This window comes from Vespa velutina, chromosome 3, assembly GCF_912470025.1.
Source record: "Vespa velutina chromosome 3, iVesVel2.1, whole genome shotgun sequence".
Classification (NCBI taxonomy): domain Eukaryota; kingdom Metazoa; phylum Arthropoda; class Insecta; order Hymenoptera; family Vespidae; genus Vespa; species Vespa velutina.
In genome coordinates, this window is record NC_062190.1 from 4045451 (window position 1) to 4063769 (window position 18319).

The 18319-nt window shown below is 36.7% G+C and overlaps 1 protein-coding gene across 8 annotated transcripts in view; it reads right to left on the minus strand.

Moving 5' to 3' along the window:
- LOC124947620 (teneurin-a) overlaps positions 1-18319 on the minus strand; it is a 487449-nt gene that overhangs the window by 409228 nt on the left and 59902 nt on the right. The window contains exon 1 of one of the 8 annotated variants that reach the window (XM_047490034.1): positions 4757-9377. The exons of the other annotated variants lie outside the window; for them this stretch is intronic. The gene's annotated coding sequence lies outside the window, so the exon portion shown is untranslated. Of the gene's footprint in view, positions 1-4756; positions 9378-18319 lie in introns of those variants that run through there. 8 annotated transcript variants of the gene reach the window in all.

Sequence of the window (18319 nt, forward strand, 5' to 3'; positions counted from 1 at the left end):
ACTTTTATTTAACCTGGTTCTTATCATTTCCGTATTCTTTTTCCTCACTGAGTATTTTCTCTCACTCTCTTCCTCTACACTTCGGTACCTTTTGATGTTCGGAAAAGTAAACGGAGGAGGATGGGAAAAGAAAAAGTGAGCGAGAAAGAGAAAGAGAGAGAGAGACAGACAGACAGAGAAATAGAAAGAAAAAGAGAGGGAGAGAGAGAGAGAGAGAAGAGAGAGAGAGAGAGAGAGAGAGAGAGAAGAAACTGTCCGGAATTGCTGCAGGGCGGACGTGCAGATAAAAATGTCACACTTCTATCTCGAGGGAGTAAGTGACGCCAGGGAATAACTGAGAAAGCAAGAGAGAGAGAGAGAGAGAGAGAGAGAGAGAGAGAGAGAGAGAGAGAGAGAAACGGAGATGGAGATAGGAAAGGATATGTATAGAAATAGTAAAAAGAGTTGTTGCGACGTTACCCAAGAAAACTGCTCTGGCGTTCTTTGTATCAACTTTAACATTAGTGTTACTACTTCCAGTCTCTCTCACTCTCACTCTTTCTTTTTGACTATACTGGGACTCACGAGAGACGTGCCCTATCCCGAGGCAGACAATACGATTCGCTTTTACTTGTCGCTCCTTTCGAGCGTCGAAAGTAGGAAACGCGAACAACGGCTTGAAAACGGCTTGGAAATGGCTCGGAAACGACTAAAAATCGACCTCTCTCTTTTCTTTTCTTTTCTTTTCTTTTCTTTCTTTCTTTCTTTCTATCTCCCGCATTCTCACATCTTTATACTTCGTACAATGAAATTTATAAAATTCATGCTCGTTTAAACGGGTTCTATTTCTTTCTTCTTTTTTTCTTTCTTACGTTAATACCTGACCGTCCAACGTATAAATAGAAATCACAGATTGGTATATTTAATATGTACAGGCTCGAAGCGATTATAAACGAGGGTAGAGGTGGGTGGTTGGGTAGGCTCGTTTGGTATATCACTACGATAATAGTGGAAAATTATTCGGAAACACGAGTCACTCGTATAATGTGAAACAGTTGGAAGGAAAGGATATCGTTACTGCCGGCCGCAGACGCAATGACAGCGAGCCTCTATTATACGGACGAGTTTATGATCGATAATTGCATCCATGCTAACGACGTGCTCGTTATCGATGAACATCTTCTTCCCACTCTTCTTTCCTTCCTCTTCTTCCGCCATTTTATCCATCTTACATTTCAACCCATTAAAATTCTGACCCTTCGGATATAAAACTGCCGATTCCAAGAAGTTCTTTGCATATAACGGGGAATCGGACCGTTTCTGCCGTGTCGTTCTTCCTCTTTTTCCTTAAGCTTCGCTGTCTTTCTCTTTCTTTCTTTTTTTATCTCTCTCTTTTCCTCTCTCTTTTCCTCTCTCTTTCTCTCTCTCTCTCTCTATCCTTCTTTGCCTCCTTCGTCTTTATAAAGGCAAAGCCCAGGGGATAAATCACGTAAAATACGTTGAGCGAATGATTAAAATCAACTACGTCGAGCTGCACGCTTTGGAATTACACCTAACGGTTCGTTGCTTATAATGAAATTATGAGATATGAATTATGAACCATGCAGCAACAACGCAACGACCAATATCAATAGTAACAACAGCTATGTGTTTTAAAAAATTTAAAGATAATTAACACGACAGCGTTTGGCTCATTATGATGATCGGTTCTTCTCATTCGATCGTTCCGATTCTCTATTTAAATGAAAATCATCATTTTACTTTCTTTAAATCTAAAAAGAAAAAGATATAGAATATATAAAAGTGTATAGGAGTTGGTTGGTAAAAAAAAAACTGGACGAAATACATGGTAATCATAATTACGTTGATATTTTAACCATGGAACATTGCCTTTATAATATGTATTCTTTCAAGCATAACATAAATGTAAGGAGCATTGTAAAAGAAGAAGGAAAGAAGGAAGAAAGATTTCGTGTCGTCCTAATGACACCATTTACTTATTTCACACATCGTAACTTTGATGGTTTATGTTTTCTATTTTTTTTTAGTAGTACCTATCTACTTTAGCAAAAAAATTCACGACCGAGAAATAACCAAATGGAGATATAACATTTCGAGAGTAATGAAAGAGAGAGAGAGAGAGAGAGAGAGAGAGAGAGAAAGAGTGAGGAAAAAAGAAGAAAAAATGATGCATACAAATGCATTAGTAAAAAGAAACTCTGGCTAACGTAAATCGAGCATACTTCGTGCGAGAAGGAATTTCAATGTAAAAATTTCAAAACTAAATAAACTTTAAACTCGCGCCAGGAACTAAGACGAATCAGGGCGATAGTCCGAAGGTAAAAGTTCTGAGAAGAGATAAGAAAATAGTTGTAGTTTTCTCTCTCTTTCTTTTTCTTTCTTCTCTCTCTCTCTCTCTCTCTCTCTCTCTCTCTTTCTTTCTTTCTCTTTCTCACTCACATGTCCTCACTCGCTTTCTTAAGTTCTGCATAAAGCGGTCGAGTTTTAGGTCGAGACGAAAGATTACTTCTACTCTGATTAGAGATGCGAATGGGTCGCGTAGGTATATATAAAAATAGCATTGCTTATAATAATGAAAGCCTGATTAAAATGAATTGAAAAAGTGGGATAGGAATATGAAATGTCGACGAAAGTAAAAGAGAGAGAAAGAGAGAGAGAGAGAGAGAGAGAGAGAGAAAAGAAATAGAAAGATAGAAATAGAGGGACGAACGGAGCGAGAAAAGAAGAATACTTTTGAATAAAGTTGAAATATTTCCCGAGTAGTCTTTCTCTCTTCCTCTTTTCCATTCTTTTCGCGCACGTTCGCTCAAGTTTCAAAGAAGGAAAATCGCGTGTCAGGAGAGGCTTCTCGCCTTGGTCGGTACACCTTTGCTCGTACGCCTTTGTTATCCTTCAACGTTCGGTCGTACCACCTAAGCGTACCTCCTGCCAGCTGTATTACCGTTCATGAAAGCTATAATTACAGATAGTGTGCGAGGGACTGGATACCATCGTGTGGCACGTATGAACGTATACCTATTCTTTTACTATAAGCCTTTTCAATTTTTACATTACTTATTTACGTAATATTGATTGTTACTATTAAGAATATTTTATGATAAAATCATTTTTCTTTTGACAATTACGTTCATATAAGGATACTTTTTATCAGATTAATCTCGTTTTTGTTGATCTATCAGACGAATCATTAAAAGGAATAATTGAATCAATTATCAAAAGAAAAAACATATTTTACGAGAAAACGAATGTTTCGAATTGTCCTATCTCACGAACGAGACATCGTTCGAACATCGGCGAATACTCTGCGAGACTCGATTTACGTACTCGCCAGGGACCTTTAAATCTAATCTGATTAACGGTTACGCTACGAACGATCCATACATAACGCGGAATGATATTGCAGCCAGCTCGAATCTCCCACACGTCTCGACCAACACTTTCGGTTACGATCGTTTCCCAATATCACCTCGGGTACGTTCTATGCTAACTAACACGGCCGGTTAATTACTCGGAACGTTTATGCGTATACGAATGGTGTCATTGCGCTGGATGATACAAATATAAATCAATCGAGAGGAGACAGTTATCTCGATCTTAATGATTATAAATGACGTCATAGATACGAACAAGCTATCGTGTCGTTCGAAAATCGTTGATTCATTTCTGAACAATTTTATCCCCAATACAATTTAACTTGAACGATGTCAGAACTGCCTTTCCCTTTTGTACAATCGCTAGTAAGATGGATTAGAGATTTAAGAGGCAAGTTTCATTGGGATAAGCTTTCGAAGATCGATCATAAAGCAACGTATCTGCGGTTACAACGATCCGATCGAAACTACGATCCTTGTGTGTAATACTCCAACGTTCGATTAAATTCAATTTCGCAAACTCGCACCGCTTTCGGTTATTCGCACCATCTCAATGACGCAATCTCAATAATCCCAAGGTAAATGGTTCTGAAATGATATTACTCGTGATAATTCACCACTACTGAAATACGAATATTATTACAACTTGAAAGATGTTATTAAATTTTTCTATTCTTTTAAATATTCATCGGATATAATACAGAAATACAAATGTTTTTCTAAATTGCCGAGAAATCATTAAATATTGATATTAAAACGTTTAATATCCGACCGATTAAATTTTAAGACGACGAATTATTATTTAATGCCAATGGCAGCATTTTCTTTTTGATATATACCTCTTACCAACCACGATGTATTTTTCAACGTCTCGTGACGTCGAGGATAGCGTGTTAACCGATGGTTAACGCACAACTCGTATCTGAGTGACGTATCTAAAGAGTTCTATTCCCCTGAATAGCTCGCTCATAAGATTAATAGTTTGGCTGAAATTTAAGGAACCTCGACGCTATCGTTAAATGCCACTTTCAAATTCTCTCGATATCTCGATTTAAGTAAATAGACATTCTTTGGATATTGTTGTTTACAAATCAAAAAAAAAAAAAAAAGAAAATACATATCGTATTTTATCAAAATCGAAAATAAACTATGATAGTTTGGAAAATTTTGGAAAACTGATTTTTGAAGCTGAAAAAAAAAATAATAGAAAATGGATATGCGTATAAGAATGAAATAGAATAAAAATGATTAGTATCGTGTATTGTCAATATATACGTATTATATTATACCAATTGTTATATATACTTGATAGTTTCGTATCAATGTGTTCAACAAACATTGAAGCACATGAATATACACATGTATATCAACTTTCCGCAGTTTACCATATCTAGAACGCTTTTCTGACCATCCTACAGCTCAACGGAGAAAGGCTCGTCAAAATGCATCGGCGTTTCTGGACGAGCATGTACCCCACGGACGTTTCATCGCGTTCTAGCGCACGAGGCATGGACGTGACAGAATACTCGGTGGTGCTCTTGTCCTCTCTCTTCCTCCCCATCCTTCTCTTCCTCTCTCACCGATGAGAACCACGCGTTTTCCAAGCGACGTGTGTGCCTTCCAGCGAAGTGCGAGCCGGTTTTATGTTTGTTGTACTTCACCGATGATGACGGCAAAAATAAACAAAAAAAAAAGATACATTCGGGGTAGAAATTTTCAAATCCAGTGAACGAATTCGGGTAAAAAAGTTGAAAAACACAATCACACTGTTAATCAAATTTTTGTTTCTTTTTTTTTTTATTTTCTTCCTCTTTCTGTTCCTTTTTTCCTTTTTCTCTTTTTTTATTTTTTTTTTTGTACAAATACAAGCATTTAGAGAAATAATAACGTTAACGTTACCGTCTTCATCGATTGGACATTAACGTTTGAATCCTTAGAGGATCGTCGACATAATTACGTGACTGAGAAGGTGCGAAGAAAATCAACGTTATTTTAATAAAGACCGTAGAAAGACTTTAATCCGGATGAATTTAATTTAATGCGAGACGCCAAAATTTTCACACTTCGATCGGCTAAGTAGTCGAAGAATATTTCGTAGATGGCATGTAAATTCTTCTTCTTCTTCATTTTCTTTTTCGTTTTCTTTTATTATATAATAGTTAAAAATTCTATCTGCCTTTCTTATTTGATGGAAAGACAACATTGAAAATATTGTAGTAATATTTAACCATTTACAAATGATATTTGCCGTAGTATGATCAATGTCATTAAAATCTATTAAAATAATTTTCATATGAAATAAAAAAGACAAAAAAAACAAAAAAAAACCAAAAAATATACAGAGAATCGAACTCAAAAAAAGTTCTCTTCTGAAAAAAAAAAAGATTAAAAATATTGAATTGAACTCCGGTAATGGATATATAAAACTTCCTGTAGATTTCGTGTAAAATGTTAGGAGGGATTGTATACGTCTTAGGGAATAAAGGAAATCGCGTGGTGTCTCATCTTTGCTCGTGATCACGGTTCTCGGTCGTTCGTTGGTTTCCGTGTCAAGGCGAGACGGATGCCAACGAAGAAAAACGACAACGCGTTTCTCGACGTTGTCCCTCGGCAAAAGCGTAGTCACGTTCGCGTTCTCGGCCCTGCAAACGGAGCGAACTCGTGGTGACCTTATTTTCTCGCGTTCTTTCTTCTCTCTTTCTTTCTCTCTCTCTTTCTCTTTCTCCTTCTCTTTCTTCTTCTCTTTCTCTTTCTTTTTCTCTCTCTTTCTCTTTCTCTCTTTTTCTCTGTCTCTTTCTATCTCTTTCTGATTCTTTCTCCCTTGGCGTTTCACTATTGATTCTGTTGGAAACACAAGGACGAAAGGGAGAGATAGTATAGCAAGGTCGATGGTGGAGGTAATGTTAAGGAATGGTGTGGAGAGTCGAAAGATGAAGAAAGTAGAAAGAGAAAGAGAGGAAAGGAGAGAGAAAAAGAGAGGAAAAGAGAGACAGAGACAGAGAGAGAGAGAGAGAGAGAGAGAGAGAGTGAGAGAGAAGCTGGGGTGCCCCAGTTGGCCGCCACTAATGTCTCCTCATACTAACTACCTTCTTATCCTCTCTTACTCCCAAGACTCGAACCATTCTCTTTTCCTCTCTCTCTCTCTCTCTCTCTCTCCTTATTTCGTATCCCACGTTCACCATTGGGCTGAGTCGAGAAAACCTGCGGCGGTTAAGATAAAATAGCTTGGAAGTGGACACTTTTGTCCTGAGGCCAGGCTAGATTTTTCTCTTATAAAAGAAAAGGACTCGAATATAGCATAGTTGGATATATCGATTAATTTCTTTTTCTCTTTTTTTTTTTTTTCTTTTTTATTAATAATAACCAACGGCAAAAATAATTCCTTTCTGAATAGGAATTTCCAACAAAAAAAAAAAAGAACAATTGTATTATAATTCATAATATCTATACAAATCTATACCGTTTGATTTTCTCAGAAATAATCACTTAAAAATTGCGAATAGAAAAAGTAAGTACAATCCATGTATGTTCGTTATCGTATAATCGCTTCTAATATCACACCAAGTGCTCGATAGTTTCGTGAAGCGAGCCAACGTAGAGAACCGCTTCTCGCAGGCGATACGACTTTAATAAAGCCGCGCAAAATTTATAATTGGATATAGGATGCGTTTCGAGGAGAGGCCACTCACGTTAGCCCGGGCTGGTCCGTTCCGAGGGTCGAATAATAATTGATATCTACTACGTGACCAAACTACGTTCTTGTTGGTAGCTCGGCTTGGCTCGACCGACCTACTTTCTGTCTCAATGCGCATCACGCAGGAAGCCGCGCGCGCGATTTTACAAAAGCAATTGTTCCAAGCTTAGCTTACGTCCTTTTGCAACGTTGAATGCCTTAATAATGGTCAACGTTACTATTCTATGTGTTTTCCTACTCTCTCTCTCTCTCTCTCTCTCTCTCTCTCTCTCTCTCTCTCTCTCTCTCTCTCTCTCTCTCTCTCTCTCTCTCTCTCTCTCTCCGTTTCTTTTTTTCATTCTTTTACACGTGTGTACACATAACACACAATATTTTTACTTCGTCTATCAACCAGTTTTGTTTTTAAGTTTTTGGGTATGCATGTACATATTTATACACATATCCTATACGAGTTGAAAAATGATTACGAACAAACCACACTGGCCCGCAATATTTTTCTCTCTACCTTTTTATTATTTTCTTTTTCTTTCTATGTGTACATTATAGCCAGAGGCAAGAAATACAATATAACAGAACTATTCTATTGGTTTATCCAAAACATTTTTTGTTTAAAAAATTTACGGATGTTATAGTGAATCATATTACATATATACAAAAATGTGAGCCTTCAAACAAATCTCTTCGAGGGGCATTAAACCTCGATAACTTCAACGAGTGAATCTTTATATGATATTTTATGTCTACGAGTTCTCGACAATGATGACGTATACTCGAAGTTGTTGGCATCGTGTAGATGGTTGTTCTCTCTCTCTCTCTCTCTCTCTCTCTCTCTCTCTCTTTTTCTTTTTCTCTTTCTCGACATTACACGATCCATTGTACCAAGCGTAAAAGGAGGACACGTCCTCGTACTCGAAGATCGAAACTGGAAAATAGAGACAGCTTTGCCTTAGAGAATGAATGCTCTCCGATGCTCCCCTTTCTGTGTTTCTCAATCGTTATCCAAGAGAGTGGCACGAATCGTGGAGAGAGGACCGAACAATTACCGCTTGAAAATCCTCACGAAATAAGGTCACCATTGCAATATCCTATAAACGTTCCATATCCTTTTTCTTTTTTCTATCTATTCGTCTCTCTCTCCCTCTCTCTCTCTCTCTCTCTCTCTCTTTCTCTTTCTCTTTCTCTTTCTTTTCTTTCCTTTCTTTCGGCAGTCTTTTTTATCTTATTTTTTCTTCTTCTTCTTCTTCTATTTTTATTCTTTCGACGATCGTCTTGCTCATAGCAAGTTTTCTTCTTCTCTCCGAGAACGATACAGACGTTGCTTTTTTTCCTCATCGCTTTATCATTAAATGCAGCAATAGCTTTTGGAGAGAATAGTTTTCAAGAACATTTTACTGTTCAACCGTATGCTGTATAATCTTTCCCACGTGCAATTCACGAACGTTCATTTGTTCGTTTTATATTTCCCACCCACATCTTTACCTTACCTCCCATCACCTCCGTTTCATCCTTCGACCTTATTTGCCTAATTTTATTTTTTTTCTTTTCTTTTTAGCTCAACTAAAGCCAGTTAAACGTAAACGAAGTATCAGCGGATCCAATTTTGCCAGAGCAATACTTTTTTTCTGCAACGAGCATAACAAACGTGCATACATACTCTCTCTCTCTCTCTCTCTCTCTCTCTCTCTCTCTCTCTCTCTTTCTCTCTCCCTCTCTCTTTCTCTTTCTCTTTCTCTACTTTACATCGTCCATAGTCGATCGATGAACACGATTAATTCGATTAGAGTGGACGACCATGTTCCTCCTCTCTGACTTGTCGCAAACGAATCGTACAACCTAACATCGAAATATTTGAGAGAACGACGACGACTACGACTACGATTCGAACTCCTCCTCTCCATAAGTCCAATTAACAAACAAACCAATTTAATTAGCATTATCAATCCAATTTCCGTGCCGTCATTGGAACTAATATCAGAGACAGCAGCGAGGCTTTCCAATGTATGTATGTTCGTAATGTACGCGCGATATTGGACCGAAGCAGAGACAGGGTAGACAGGGCATGTAGTAATTCTGTAATATTGTGGGTGTCGGTGGTTAGCCTTAGGGGATGGGCAAACAATGACGTTCGACCACAGCGCTTCGATTGCCTTACTGCCGTCATGCTCGACTGATTACGATGAAAGCTCGCTCGCTCGTTCGTTCGCTCCCGGAATTATTTAGATCTCGGCATTGTTCCCTACCCTCTTCCCTGTTATTTACAATCGGAATTATTTAGACCCTCTTTATCACTTTTCTCTCTCTCTCTCTCTCTCTCTCTCTCTTTCTATATATATATATATATATATATATATATATATATCTGCCTTTATCTCTCTTACACATTCACTAGGCTTTACCAGACCTTTATTACTACTACTACTACTACTATAACTACTAAGTGCCTTCTCTTATTTTCGAATATTATACGAGAAGGAAGCTAATTACAAGACGACGACGCGTAAATAAGTAAACGATTCCTCCAATTGCAAGTATACCGTCATCTTTCTACGCTCTGCTGACCTACAATCTTCAAAGAGGGAGACTAGTCTCGACTAAGTGTACGAGCTAACTAAACGAGACAACCTTCCTTCGTTTCTTCTTATTAATTTCCCTATACTCTTTTCTTTATTATTTTCAATTCTTACTTCAGATTTTTTCTTTTCTTTCAAGATATCTCCGTCTTTATCGTATGAAATAAATTTAGTTTAGTCGAATTAGATGAAAATGACGGAACTATGAGAGGTATAATAACTTGCTCGTACGATTTCTAATTAGTTTTGTATATTCTGATAGCTTTACTACGGAGAGGTCTAATAAACGCACTGTCGGCGAAACGACCACGTCCATAACACTGCAAACGCACGAAAATCACGTCGTTGTAAGCTATAATTATTCATAGTGGCGAAACTTGTTAAGCCCGTTATATTTTTATCCTTCGATATATCTACATCGAAGCGGTGGCCGGTTGGCATGATTTATGTATGCACGCTTATTCGACCGGAACGATATTAAATACATCATTGATGGGATTAACTCGTTACCTCCACGCTATTTAATCTCGACGTTACGATAATTAACCGGACAGCGTTGACGATGGGCTGCTGCTCACTTTTGCATGATTATCGATGCACTTTTATTTTTTTTTATTTTTATTTATTTATTTAATTTAATTTTATTTTTTCTTTTAACGACTTAATCGTGATGATACTTTTGTTATTAAAATACGTCCAAGATAAAATCTCAAAAATTACAACATATCTTTGATTAATTGCTAATAGAACCATCGATGTTTCATATCTTTTTATGTTACTTTTACATGTGTTGTATACAAACACATGCACACACATATCTACGAATAGGTTAAAATGTGTGAGCGTTTAACTATTGTGTACTCTACTACGCCTACGTAGCAAAGTGGAAGCGGTGAACACGAGACACACCGCATTACAAACATTTGCGACCCTTCGCTCTACCCTGTCTATGCATATTTGTCGATAATTTAGCATTGACCAACAATAAGAACTAATAACTCATATGCGAATGCTATTCTAACGAGCGTCGATCCCACGTTTATTGGGACCGATTAAATTAATGCGTAGCTATAATCCATTACATACATATAATTATATGTATATATATATATATATATATATATATATATATATATATACATACTTATGTATTGTATCATACATAGTTGGACAAATGTAAAATCGAAAATATTCAAACAAATTGTTTACTATTGAGATTATTCGATAACGAAACACTTCTCATTGAGATAGACATAAATCAAGCTATAAAACATTTCCAAATAAATTAAACGAGAGAAGCGTAAAATATTTAAACGAATTTGAATGAAATGATATTATCGAAATGTCTACAATAACGGCGCCTTTAATGGATTAAGTTTGATACATCGGTTATTTTTCAAACGTTCGTTCTTTTTATGTTCCTATTACAATTGTACAATATAGAAAAGTAAAAGCAGCTTGACAAATAATGACATCTCTTCATTTTCCTGTCACTCAATGAAAAGATATAAAGATGGTAACAATATTAATCTCTATTTCGACGACACTTGGAAATAAAGTAAAACGTATTATATGAGAGAAAACTAACTCATGTTCTATTTGTATGTGTGTGTGTGTGTGTGTGTGTGTGTGTGTGTGTGTGTACATACATACATACAATATATATACATATATACATATATATATATATACATATATATTATATATATTATATATATTATATATATTATATATATTAAATATATTATATATATATATATATTATTGATGAACATTACGCACGGACAATTCTAAGGCACGAATGTCAATATTGATATCGCGCATATTTCGAACTACGGAATCTGAAATATGAAATTTCATTGAAATCCATGCAAGTAAAGAAAGGATAAACGAAAAGCACAATTAGCAAAACCGATACTGCTTTCGTTCGATAGACGACGAAAAGAGAAAGAGAGGGAAAATGCGCATGACATTACACTCGACTAAACTAATTTCTACTCGTCCATGTTGGCAATTTATTGAAAAAAACGTTTCTATTTTTGTTACGAGAAGTACAAATAAAAATAAGAGAGAGAGAGGGAGAGGGTGGAGAGAAAAAAGAGATAGAAAGACCATCGGCGACCACTTTAATTTCCTTTTAATACTTCAACGCGAGAATTTTTCTCATCTTCGGTTGATCCATTGCTATTGTATATTGAATGTTATTGAACGAATTTCAAGATCGAAGTGGTTATGAAACATAAAATGATGATATTTTCTTATATTCCATCATATTACTTATGGTTAGCGATTATTATTATTTCGATATGGATTAGCAATTGATTTCATGATGAAATATAATATAAATTTTTTTATTAAATGATAGCAAGTAAAAATAAAATTAAAATAGTTATCAACGACGATGATTTCTTTGATATGAAAAAAAGAACTCAATAACACTGACATCGATCATTTGATAGAATTTTCGAATTGGGTCATCGTAACAATGACGTAATGACCAACGATTTGTCATTCACGCTTTTTGGCTGCTGACTGCAACCGATAATTTCAACAAAGTCGGCACATCCTATTTCACGGTAAGAAAACTTACGTCCTAGTTCTCTAAGAAATTAAGAATAAATTCTTAGAAGCGTCAACAATAACGTTTTTACGAAGGAAAGTTGTAAATCGCTTCTTTGCGTTAGAACGAACGGTTAAGTTTCGCGACGAGTTTAGCGCGATTATTTATCGCGCTCAGAGAACGCGAAGAAAGAGAAAAGATAGACAGTAAGGAAGAAAGAAGAAAGGAAGGACGGAGAGAAGGAAGGAAGGAAGAATGGAGGAAAGGAAGGAAGGAAGGAAGGAAAGAAGGAAGGAAGAATGTCGATGGAGGAACAGTTTCATCGTACGTACAAGAGAAGAGAGAAACAGAACCGACCAAAAGGCCTTATAAACTTAGAAACCGTACATATATTTTAATGAGATATTCCTTGAATTTCCGGCCCTACATTTCTAACTTATATTCTACTTTCAATCTCTGTTACCAACTACGAGATTCTAGAAATGGAAGAACATAGACGCCTGTAAAATACGTTGTATTACGTAACCCACTTTCGTAAATAATTTCTGAAATAAGAGCAAATAAAGTAATAAACGTTCATTAAAATGTTACAGATTCTTCTTTTTTTGTTCATTCAACGATAATACATCCTATTCTTAATTATGTTTTATTCTGAACGAATTAAAAAAAAAAAAAATCCAATCTTTCAGACCATTCAAAGATAAGCAATTTTTTTTATTTTTTTACTCGTATATTCAATCGCCAATGAGTTTTTACATTTGCCATTACTCGAAATTGCGATTAATACAAACAATAATGTGTGTGTGTGTGTGTGTGTGTAAGATTGAGAGAAGAGAGAGAAAGAGAGAAGAAGAAGAGAAAGAGAAAGGAGACTATGTAAGTTGGAAGCGTAAATGTTTGCCTAGGAGCCCTGTACCGTACTGAGCGACCGCCCACCCGCCGAGAATTGTACCAGAGCGGAGTGAAGTGTTTGGAAGGGTGAATGTCTGAGAATATGATAACTAATACATAAGCTCGGCGTCATATGATCGGACCGGCCCGTCTTTCAAACCTCGTCTCGTTGCTATATTTTTTCCTACGTTCTAATCATATCCCTGGCAAATAAAGAATCTAAACTCTGAATGTATTATATAAATAATTCGAAATAATCGATTTCATTAAAAGTAATATGTCGCGAACAATATATCAACATGTTTGAACGAATAAAATTTGTCAATACGTATGAAGAAGATAAAAAAAAAAAAGAAAGAAAAAAGAAGAAAAAAAAGAGATACAGAAAAATAAAATGGACGAGGAGCGGAGAACTCGACGAGTTTATCTCGATCGATCGAAAAGTATTGAAAGCTTTCTAAGAACCCCCTCTCTCTCTCTCTCTCTCTCTCTCTCTCTCTCTCTCTCTCTCTCTGTCTTTCTATCTCTTTCTCTCCCTTTCTCTCCTTTTCTCTCTTTCTATACTCAATAACTCATCGATCTCGCTCTATCTTATAAAATGTACCTACTTTTTTCCTGCGACGACAAAAACGAGGACGAGAAAGGAAAACGTCTTTTAATAATATCGACTACTCGGCAGGTGAATCGAGACCTTAGGGAATCGCTTCGAGTCGAGATGATGATCGATCGCGTCGAGTACCGTCCCGTGAAGAAGCGTCCTTTTAAATTGTCTTACTCTCTTCTTCTTCTTCTTCTCTCTCTCTTCCTCTCTCTCCTTTTTTCTCTCTCTCTCTCTCTCTCTCTCTCCCTTTTTTTCTCTTTCTCTATTTCTCCCTCTCTAGTGAGGAAAAAACACGGAAAGAAAAATTCTTCAAGGTTAGAAGCGTTTAACGAGAAAAAGTTTTTTTTTTTTCACAAGATCACCGCGCGTAGGACATTCGTCCAGTTTTCTCTCTTGGTTCTCTTTTTCCTTATGGTACTAGTGTAAAAGTTTTCGTTATCAATTCAACGAAACAAGTATATAATTTTAGCAAGCAGCAGAAACTCACGCGGCTCGACGTTATACGAAAAGTTTCTTTTGCGGTGTGCTTTCTACTTGGTGAAAAGGAGAAGCAAAAGAACACGAAAGACGCAGCTGCTGCTCGGACGTTGCAGCCCCGACCAACAATAATTTCCATTTCCCTTGATTATTTGCGAACTGTTTACGACGTAACGCCAACCGCCGCATACAATAACGACGAACGAGTTTCCAACCAAGTAGTAACATACACACAGCCACAATAACAATGTTACTGTTGGGGTTCATCTATACACATATCTTTACGTAGCATGTTCAGCTATTTGTTCCAATTTAGATCGTAACGTTGTTTTCCCGAGAAACCCCCATATAAATTTCCCTTTTCCCGATACGCATCGTCTACCATCCACACGTCACATCTCTCTCTCTCTCTTTCGTTCTCTCTCTCTCTCTCTCTCTCTCTCTCTCTTTATCTCTCTTTTATATTCGTGCAGGAAAAATTCAACGTGAATGTATTTGACGTGCGCCATGAAACTTCGAAGCCAACTCCGTCACACGAGCTTTGCCGTTGGACAGATTCGGTAGGTAGAATGACGATGAAATTTTCTCAGAGAAGACAATCACTATGTTTTACTTGACGTTTTCCGAGTCTGTTCGCTTGTCTATCATACAGGTATATAAATGTAAATTTTTTAAAGCGTCATAAATTATTTCTTTATCGTATCTGAATAAAAGTAATAATTAACGATGTTCGGAATTTTCTCATACTCGTATAATCGAACTACTAGAACATTTTAAAGTTTATTCTGTATTACATTTTATCTTCGATGGCTGGAACGAAAACGTAATGTTAATGTCGCATATTCTAGTCAAGCTCGTTCACGAACATTAGCCAAAAGTTGTATTTCGTCTCGCGCTTTATCGCGAATTCAAGGAAGAAGTTTGATCGGCTCGGAAAATCACGACGGTGAAAACGAGCGGGCGACGTTAGAAACTCTCGAAGAATTCGATTGGAATTCTGTAATGATCGAAGGAAAACGACGATGCCGGCACGGACTTCGAGAGGTAATTAAGGCCGAGTTAAGGAAGAAATAGATGTCGGCTCGATTCGCTTACGTTAACGGGATGATTTTCTTTATTATTATGCGCGAGACAGCATGATAACTGCATACGACAATATCTATTTTTCAGATGAAAAGAAAAAAGAAAATTAAACGAGTACATTCAATTAACATTTAACTATAATTAATAATTAATACTGAAGATAATAAAGCAATAGACGTTAAGAGAACATTACTATCTTAGAGATTTATTATTAATGTATTATTAAGACATTACAGGTTCATTCTCTCTAAGAACGTATATTCCTTAATTTAAAAAAAAGATTAATCTATATTTTACAATTAGTTCTTGAGATATTAGTTTCACTAATTTGTGAATGATATTTAGAAGAAAATGCATTTAATACTGCATTTATTATCTATTCCTAGTGAAGAGACGTGTGCTTCAATTTAAGAAAATAGATATGCAACAATTTTTCGAAGTGTCACTTAAAAATATAAATAACTACGGAAATTTTTAGTATTTAAAAATTTTCCTTTAACTGCACATTATTTACTCTTTCAAAGAAATGAAAAATCTAAAAAAATATTTGGTATTTTTAAAGTTTTAGACTATTTATATATCAAAAAGAAATTCGTTTCATTTATTGTCTCCATTCGGAAATATTGTCGTCGATCGATCTATCGTAAATTTATAATCTGAATTTCGTACTAAAATTAAAAAAAAAAAAAAAAAAGAAAAAAAAGAAAACAAAGTAAAAAGTAAAAATTTCTGCAAAGTATGAAAAGATATTTTTAATAGAATTAAAAACGAGGTACGTAGTATAGATGAAACCTTTATACTTCAACGACGATAATTTATATCGAATTTAAAAAAGATTCTCAGCAAGAATCGTCAAAGAAAATGAGAAAGAGGATAAGAATGAGAATGAGGAGAGGGGAAAAGAAAGAGGAGGAGACAACAAGGAGGATAATGCGAGTAAGCTGGGGTTGCTCGCGTCAGGATACATAGTTCAAGAGTTGCAACGAGATACGCCCTTTGAAAATTTCTCGCGTTTCTCCAAAGAGAGAAAACGTAGAAAAGAATCTCGCAAGCAATTGCGGCCATTCACGCGCTGTGTTCCCACGAGTGAACTCTTCCCTCTGTTTCAAGCGTGTCGTCGAATTTTCCAACCTTCAACATGATTTTCTATTCGAATGGACCGACCGAAGCGGAAGCTTACGAGGAGAACCGACGAATGTATATACCATATATATATGTATGTATGTATATATCTATGTACCTGACGAATACGTAAAATCTCTTCGATCGCGAGAGGAGAAATTTTCAAAGTATACCGATAGGTACACATTCGTGTATGGGTGCAATGTGTATACAGAGAAAGAAAGAATATATGTGATACGAAGAAAGTGAGAAAGAGACAAGCGAGAGTGGGAGAGAGAGAGAGAGAGAGATAAAGAGAGAGAGAGAGAGAGAGAGAGAAACAAGAGAGGTAAAAAGGTACGAACACACATGTGTATATATACATGTACAGAGATAGTAGATAAAGAGCACACATATATACACGCGTTACATGTGCAGGTAAGCACACCAAATTCGAATTTCTCGACTTTTCCTCTAAATGTAACGTCCGCTATTTGCTATCCCACCTACTCCTTCATTTTCCACTAGCCATGGAAAAAATGTAAATACGTAGCCCAGCCGATGCGGTATCGTGAGTTTTTGTCTTCGATGTAGATAGAAACGAATGGACCACTGTTTCTCCTTTTCGATTCCCGAACGAATAAAGTCCCTGAACGAGCTTTACTCTTTCACTCTTCTATAAATCGATGTCTTTTTTTTCTCTCTTACAAATATCCCAAGAGCAAATATTCGATTCTCTGCCAGAAACTGCCATTCGCAAATATTGAATATTAAGTAGAGAATCATTAACTCGTCTTTCAACGAAAACAAACATACACATGATGATATGTTTAAAGTAAACTGAAACATTGAAATCCTCGTTAATCTTGGTATAATTATCTTTTATGCTTTATTTTCCTCTCTCTCTCTCTCTCTCTCTCTCTCTCTCTGTCTCTCTCTCTCTCTCTCCATTCTCTAAATCTCTTCGGAAAAGTTCGAATCGTTAAAATAGAAGACAAAAAAGTTGGAACTTCGTCGAACGTAATTTTTGAAATATACATAGAACAGATTAATTGAAAGGCGTTAATGACGGAGTAATGATCATCAGGAACGCCATAGGAATATCTCGACATTAATACGACTCGGATGCAACAGCTGCTGCTGCTATTGCAGCCGTGGTAACGAAAGAAGGTCGTCGACTTCGAAATGAACAGCTGCAGCTCGCAAAAATTAGCGAACATCGAAAAGAGAGAGAGAGAGAGAGAGAGAGAGAGAGAGAAAGAAAGAGAAAGATAGAAGAGCGTTGATAAAATTCGTGAGCGAGTTCAGTACTATCAAGAGGGGAAAAGAGAAACGAAACGGTATGGGTGACGATCCGTGGACTCTGAACGGACTGTTTCGAGGGAAAACGAAATACGGCTGCATTTTTTCCCAAGCTGGTTTGGAGCATCGCCATCATCGTTGAGTTCTCGATAGTGTTAGTGGCTGTGCTACTGCTGCCAGTAACAACAGCGGCAGCAGCAGCAGCAGCGGCAGAGAGATCGTCCTGCCGGATGCCGAATGAATGTAGTGGATGGAGCACGCGCGAATTTGACACATTTTCGTCGCACGAAAAACGTGCCGCACGATGGTGCCTTACCGTCGGCATATTTTCCAGTTTTTCCACGGCCGTCCAAACCGAATACCAACACGTACGCAGGCATGCGTTCTTTCTCTCTCTCTCTCTCTCTCTCTCTCTCTCTCTCTCTCTCATTCTTTCATTCTCTCTCTCTTTCACACCCATTGAAATTTTTCACTTCGTTATAATGGCTCGTTTTTTTGTTACTATTTTTGTTCTGTCTCTTTCTCTTTCTCTTTCTCTCTCTCTCTCTCTCTCTCTCTCTCTCTGTCTCTCTCTCTCTCTCTTTCAAGCGTACGGATGGCCGAACGCACGCGCTTTATCCTCTATTTCGATCCTATATATCTCTTTCCATCTCTCTCACTCTTTCGTCC